Genomic DNA, 6,702 nt, shown 5'->3' on the forward strand with positions numbered 1-6,702 from the left:
GCGGATGGGAACAAGACTTCCAGAAGGGTAACAAAGGTATCGACTTCAGCCCAATTACTTCATAACCTTACCCTAGACATCATGTCTTAGCACCATACCATACCATAGGTGTCCGTGTCTGTAAAACTCTGAGTGCTTGGGGAGATATCCTGTCAATGTATAGTGTGACAGATTACTGCTAAAATAGACGTAGTCATTATGCAATTTACTATTTTAGTCAGTTTGGGTACATTCTAGCCAATTCTGCTGTGGTAGAATTGTTCAATTGAATGTTTTACAGATAAAGTGAGTTTAGGGGGTAAAACAGGTAACTTTGAGATGACTTTGGCTTTGAAGGGGGTGGCAGGGGGCAAATGATTTAAGTGGTGGGAAAGACAGGTGGAACTGCTCTCCCAGCAACATCAAAGCTCTACCTACCATTAGAGCAATTTTAGCAGCTTAGCTAATAGTGGTAGAGGTTTGAACCAGAGGTAGCATTTGAAGAAAGTCATGTCTGAGTCTTAAATTGCACCCTATTCCCTATAGTAGTGCACTACTGACCAGGGGCCCATACATTATCTCATCATGTAGGGAATAGGGTTCTATTTGGGATGTGAAGCACATGACTACCAACGACAAGAATGCTGTGAAATTCTCGTGTTAAACCACCATTAAATATTTTCAAGCATTTGGTCTGGACATGGGCCCTATTTGAATTCTGTAAAAATGCATCCTTCCTTCCTCCCTTCCGTAAAGTAATCACTCAGTAGACGACACAAGGGCTCCTCCACATGGCTTTCAGGAAGGATGCACTTCTAATGAATTTGAACAGGGCTCCTGTTAGCTACTGTATCAAATCTATTCTGATGAATTTTCACAAGTTGGTCTTTGAACACAGTTGAGTCAGTCGAGTATCTCAACCATAGGTTTTGACCATTAAAGGAGCAATCTGTGATTGGTACTTCCATTTTGGACTTTTAAAGTAATAATATACCCATTGATTTTTGAAGAATATAACTTATAAAAATGCGTAATGAGCTTAGCAACTGTCATACCCAATCAGCACCCAATGTTTTTTGTAAACAATGTAATTGTAAACGAACACTTTAGAGCCATTTTTGTTGTTGTTGTTGATATATTTAATATAATGGGTGGTCAGTCCTTGCACTAATGGTTCTGCTCATGAATTTGAGATTGGTTATATTTCTCCATCCATCCTCTGCTGTTTACCAAAACAATGGCGGGGTATCCAATTTGTAGTTGTTTGAACTGCAGATTGCCCATTTAACGTTCCCCTCTCCAACTCACATGCGTGCTTCGAGGAAGTTCACCCACAAAAGCAATTACCTACAAGATCTACAAGGAGTGGAGCCAACCGAGGAAGAAGAGGAGGCTGACGCAGACGAAGAAGGAGGGGCAGAAAGTGGCGGAAAGAGTTCTGCTGTGCCCTTTGCAACAGGTAGTCACTAGAGGTGTCAGTAACACATTTTTACCACAAGGGGTCAGAGTTCAGTTTATTTGTGGAAGATCATTACGTTTACATTTGAGTCATTTAGCAGAAGAGCGACTTCTCACAGTAGTGAGTGCGTAAATGTTTTCATTCGTACCGGTCCCCCCGTGGGAATCGAGCCCACAACCCTGGCATGGCAAGTGTCACGCTCTACCAACTGATCCACACAGGACCTTTATGACCTTTTATAATAATAGGTCATTTAGCAGACGCTCTTATCCAGAGCGACTTACAGGAGCAATTAGGGTTAAGTGCCTTGCTCAAGGGCACATCGACAGATTTTTCACCTAGTCGGCTCGGGGATTAGAACCAGCGACCTTTCGGTTACTGGCACAACGCTCTTAACCACTAAGCTACCTGCCGCCCGTGACCTCAAGCCTATTTCAGATGCTTTGTCTGTTGACTTGTCTGTGTGTTTTCAGACCATATACACTTTCAAAATACATTTATCACAGAAAATGGGCTGTAAAACTCAACCGGAATGACGCGTAATATAGGACCACATGGTGATATAATGGAAGCATATATCAAGTAAATGCGTGTGTTTGAGAGCGAAGTACACAGAGAAAAGCCCACGGTATACAAACTACAACCCCCTAAGGCCTAATGTGTACACAATTGGATTAAGCATTGATGCAGTGCCTATAAAGCTTTCATCATTTGTAGTTCATTTTAAAGTATGACCATGTTATGAATAAATTCTCAATGAGCCTTGTGTCCTGCCATGACAGGAAATTCTCCACCACATGGACATGCACCAGGCCCGTTGGAGTGTCCTCAGAGCCCCAGAGCACCATAGCCCCAGAGCCCCATAGCCCCAGAGCCCCATAGCCCCATAGCCCCACAGCACCATAGCCCCATAGCCCCAAAGCACCATAGCCCCACAGCCCCATAGCCCCATAGCCCCATAGCCCCACAGCACCATAGCACCACAGCACCATAGCACCATAGCCCCATAGCCCCACAGCACCATAGCCCCACAGCACCATAGCCCCACAGCACCATAGCCCCACAGCACCATAGCACCATAGCCCCACAGCACCATAGCCCCACAGCACCATAGCCCCACAGCACCCGGCTCAAGCCCTCACTGGTACAGCACCTCCATGTTCATACACGTCATGTTTTTTAGACCATATCCAGTCATCCTAGCTGTTGGTGTAGTCAGCACAAGGATACCTACACGTACACACACGATACCTACACGTACACACACGATACCTACACGTACACACACATTTAAATGTGTCCATTTTAGTAATTGTAGTAGACGCTCTTATCCAGAGTGACACACACACACACTCACTGGTACTTAGTGTTATTCATTACAAGTGTAGTAAAGGCACATTACTGTGTGTGTGACTTTTAGATATCAGACGTGTGTCTGTTTTGGAAATTATAGTAGAGAGACAAGAAACATTTGTTTTTTTACAGAAAAGCTGGACATGCAAAATCCCTGTGTCGGGAACACTGTTGGAGGGAGTCACTGGACCCTCAATCATTTCCCCATTGTTCGCTGGTTGTTACCAAGGGGGAAATGTCGCTGTGGCCCAAATTTATTACAGAACCTTTCCACACATTCTGTCCCAGCAAGTGCTTTGAGAGCTGTGTGGCCATGGTAACACCAGTGAGATTACATAAAATGCCATGGGGTTGAAGAGTGGAATGTTCAACCCATATAGGCCAATGTTCCATTCCACTGACATGATATGTACATCAAAAAACATAATATTTAGTAGAATGCAGTGTTTCTCTAGATATTTTCCTAAAGTGGGGCCAGGCCCCTTGAGAAACATCTGGGAAAGCAGACACCGATATTTACAATATATTGTAGATATTTATTTTAAGGAATTGGGATGCACTGGGAAACAGAGCAGTAATATGAGATAAGCAGTTTGTTTCTGAACAAACGTGTTTGTTGTCGATTGTTGAAAGCTACTGAACCCCCACAATAGGTGGCATTTTTAATACACTGCTTATCGTGTGACCAAGAGGGTTGAAGCAGCATATGTTGCCAGCCAAGTCTGGCATTGAAACCCCATTATTAAGTAGCTACCTACTCTGGCCGAAAAAAAAAGAAAAAAAAAAGTTATCGACAGTAGCTTTGGGTTTAAAAAAGGTTTTTCTCTACTAAGCAGAGCTCCCAACCCGTCCTTGAGGGCCACAATCACATTGTTGTACTTGGCTTTAAAGACCCCCTGTAGAGACTAGTAAAAAAAAAACATGTTCTGTGCTCACCCATAATGTTGTACGGGGTTTTTAAGTCTGTCAATATGTGATAAAAGGTACAGGTTTTACGTTTTAATGTCACGTGCACAAGTACAGTAATCAATAACAGAGCAATACTAAAAATAACTTAAGGTAGAACAAAAAAACACACGAGAAATAAAAATAAGAAGAACATGAGAAAGTAAGTAAGCATACTATATACAGACTCAGTCAGTTCCAGTACCATATTTACAATATTTATTGTATCTGTGATCTCTGACCTGTCGACTATCTACTGTATCTACCTGTAGGTGAGAATGATCTCTGACCTGTAGGTGAGAAGCCTTTCAGTGTCCCTACTCCTTCATCGACAGCAGCCCCCTGCGCCAGCAATTACATTTACATTTACATCATTTAGCAGACGCTCTTATCTAGAGAGCGACTTACAATTGGTGGATTCAACTACGATAGCCAGTGGGACAACCACTTTATTTTATTTTTTTATTTTTTGGGGGGAGTGGGGGAAGAAGGATTACTTTATACTATTCCAGGTATTCCTTAAAGAGGTAGGGTTTCAAGTGTTCTCCGGAAGGTGGTCAGTGACTCCGCTGTTCTGGCGTCGTGGGGAGCTTGTTCCACTATTGGGGTGCCAGAGCAGCGAATAGCTTTGACTGGGCTGAGCCGGGGAACTGTGCTTCCGTAGAGGTAGGGGAGCTAGCAGGCCAGAGGTGGATGAACGTAGTGCCCTCGTTTGGAGTGTAGGGTCTGATCAAAGTCTGAAGGTAAGGAGGTGCCGTTCCCCTCACAGCTCCGTAGGCAAGCACCATGGTCTTGTAGTAGATGCGAGCCTCAACTGGAAGCCAGTGAGTGTGCGGAGGAGCGGGATGACGTGAGAACTTGGGAAGGTTGGAACACCAGATGGGCTGCAGCGTTCCTGATAAGTTGTACACCCGCACACACACACAGGAGAGGCCCTACTGCTGCCAATACTGTCCCTACAGCAGGTAAATACACACACACACACACACACAAATAGCTCTTTAGAGTTCATGTTAATCGTTTGCAAAGTCTCTCTACTCCTCAATGGCAGCCTCTGTCTACCTCACCAGTCTCCCACACACTAGCCCACTGTAAGAAAGCGCTCTCTTTGTCTGTCTGTCTGTCTGTCTGTCTGTCTGTCTGTCTGTCTGTCTCTCTCTCTCTCTCTCTCTCTCTCTCTCCCCCTCTCCCCCTCTCTCTCTCTCTCTCTCCCCTCCCCCCTCTCCCCCCTCTCTCTCTCTCTCTCTCTCCCACCTCTCTCTCTCTCTCTCTCTCTCTCTCTCTCTCCCCCACCTCTCTCTCTCTCTCTCTCTCTCTCTCTCTCTCTCTCTCTCTCTCTCCCCACCTCTCTCTCTCTCTCTCCCCCTCTCTCTCTCTCTCACCCAGAAAAATTGCTTTAGCCTCCACGTACGGTGCCACCTCAAAGGCGAGTCTTTCCCCTGCCTCCGTACGCTACGCCACCAGCTGCTGCGCCACGTGCGCACGCACCACCCCCCCGTATTAGGACCAAGGACACCCAAACGCTCAAAATCCTCTCCCTCTGCAGGAAGATCCCAGCAATCCTGACAAAGGCCTTTCTTTGAGCTGTGTTCGGTAGGCACCAAACCAAAGAAAACGGACTGATATAGGGAGGGACTAGCTGGACTTGTCCAATAAGAAACGCTTTATTTTCCTTTTCTGTTGCATGGCCTAGTGAACATGACCCTGGTCTTGTATGTAAATGTGTAATGAATCTTATTAAACAAGCACATTTATTTTACGACACCACATACTACTTGATACTGCTTGTATTAAGAAAATGACATGGTAAAATGGTCATTACACAGTAATAACCTATTAATTTTCTTTGAAGTTTATGAAGTTGAATCTATGAAGGTTCTTTCAGATTCATTCAAACAAAACAGACACCACTAAGTAACATTTGGTACCAGGTAGTTACATAGGAGTATATCATTGGTACTTACATAGGAGTATATCATTGGTAGTTACCAATTGCATCATTCCCCATTTCCTCTGTCTTTCTCTTCAGTGGTGTAGTGGTGCATGGAGAAGTGGGTACACTCTAATTGTGTCCCCCAAAAATCCAAACTGCCCTCCCGGCGAAAATTCTATGACAAACAGTGACATACACTCTGAATGACTTAAAATGATAAATCCCATATTGGTCTTTCACAGTCAGGTCAACCCAAGCTGTACTGTGCAGGTAGGCTAACGAAATAGATAAATGAGTCAATTCAACGGTTTCAGATTTTTTTCCTTAAAAAAAAAAGAAGAAACAAACAAACAACAAAACTGAATGTTTTATGAAATACTTTTGAGGTCTGGGAAAATCTTTGAAATGTAGATTTTTTTGTGTGTAGTTACCCTTTAATTATATTGGTCTGGCACCTAGCAGTGTTTGGTTAGTGTGTTGCCGTAGCACACATGAGATGGAGTTTGCAAAACAAATGGCCACTGGATTGATGTAAATAATCATATCATTCTGCCAGGTAGGCATATGTTACTTTGTAGCTAGTTAACGTTCAATTGAGAAGGTTTTTGGGAAAGCCTTTCCATCTACCAGAAGAAGGTTAGGCCTAGCATTTAGCGTTGCTATATTTTTCCTGTTCCTTAATTGTTTGAAACCTGGACATTTTACTTCATATTATGAGGCATGTTTTACTTGCTTCAAAGTAACCTATAGCCAAAATCCCACCACAGAAATGTGGAGGCAATTATTTTTTTTATAAAGACCTCATATTTGCTCTCCTGTTCTAAAAGGCTTTCAAATGAACTCTTTCATTGCCACCAGCCAAAGGCAGTATCCTAGTCATAATAGCAACCCCATGATCGTTATTGCATCTTTAGGTCTCCCCTCTTTCTAAATTCCTAACAGATATTTCCATCTCTGTCCATGAAGAAACCGCTCACATGTGCAGTGCGGATTTTTAAACTGTGTTTTCCCAGCAAATTGCATTTTGAAAACA

This window comes from Coregonus clupeaformis, unplaced genomic scaffold, assembly GCF_020615455.1.
Source record: "Coregonus clupeaformis isolate EN_2021a unplaced genomic scaffold, ASM2061545v1 scaf3760, whole genome shotgun sequence".
Lineage (NCBI taxonomy): Eukaryota > Metazoa > Chordata > Actinopteri > Salmoniformes > Salmonidae > Coregonus > Coregonus clupeaformis.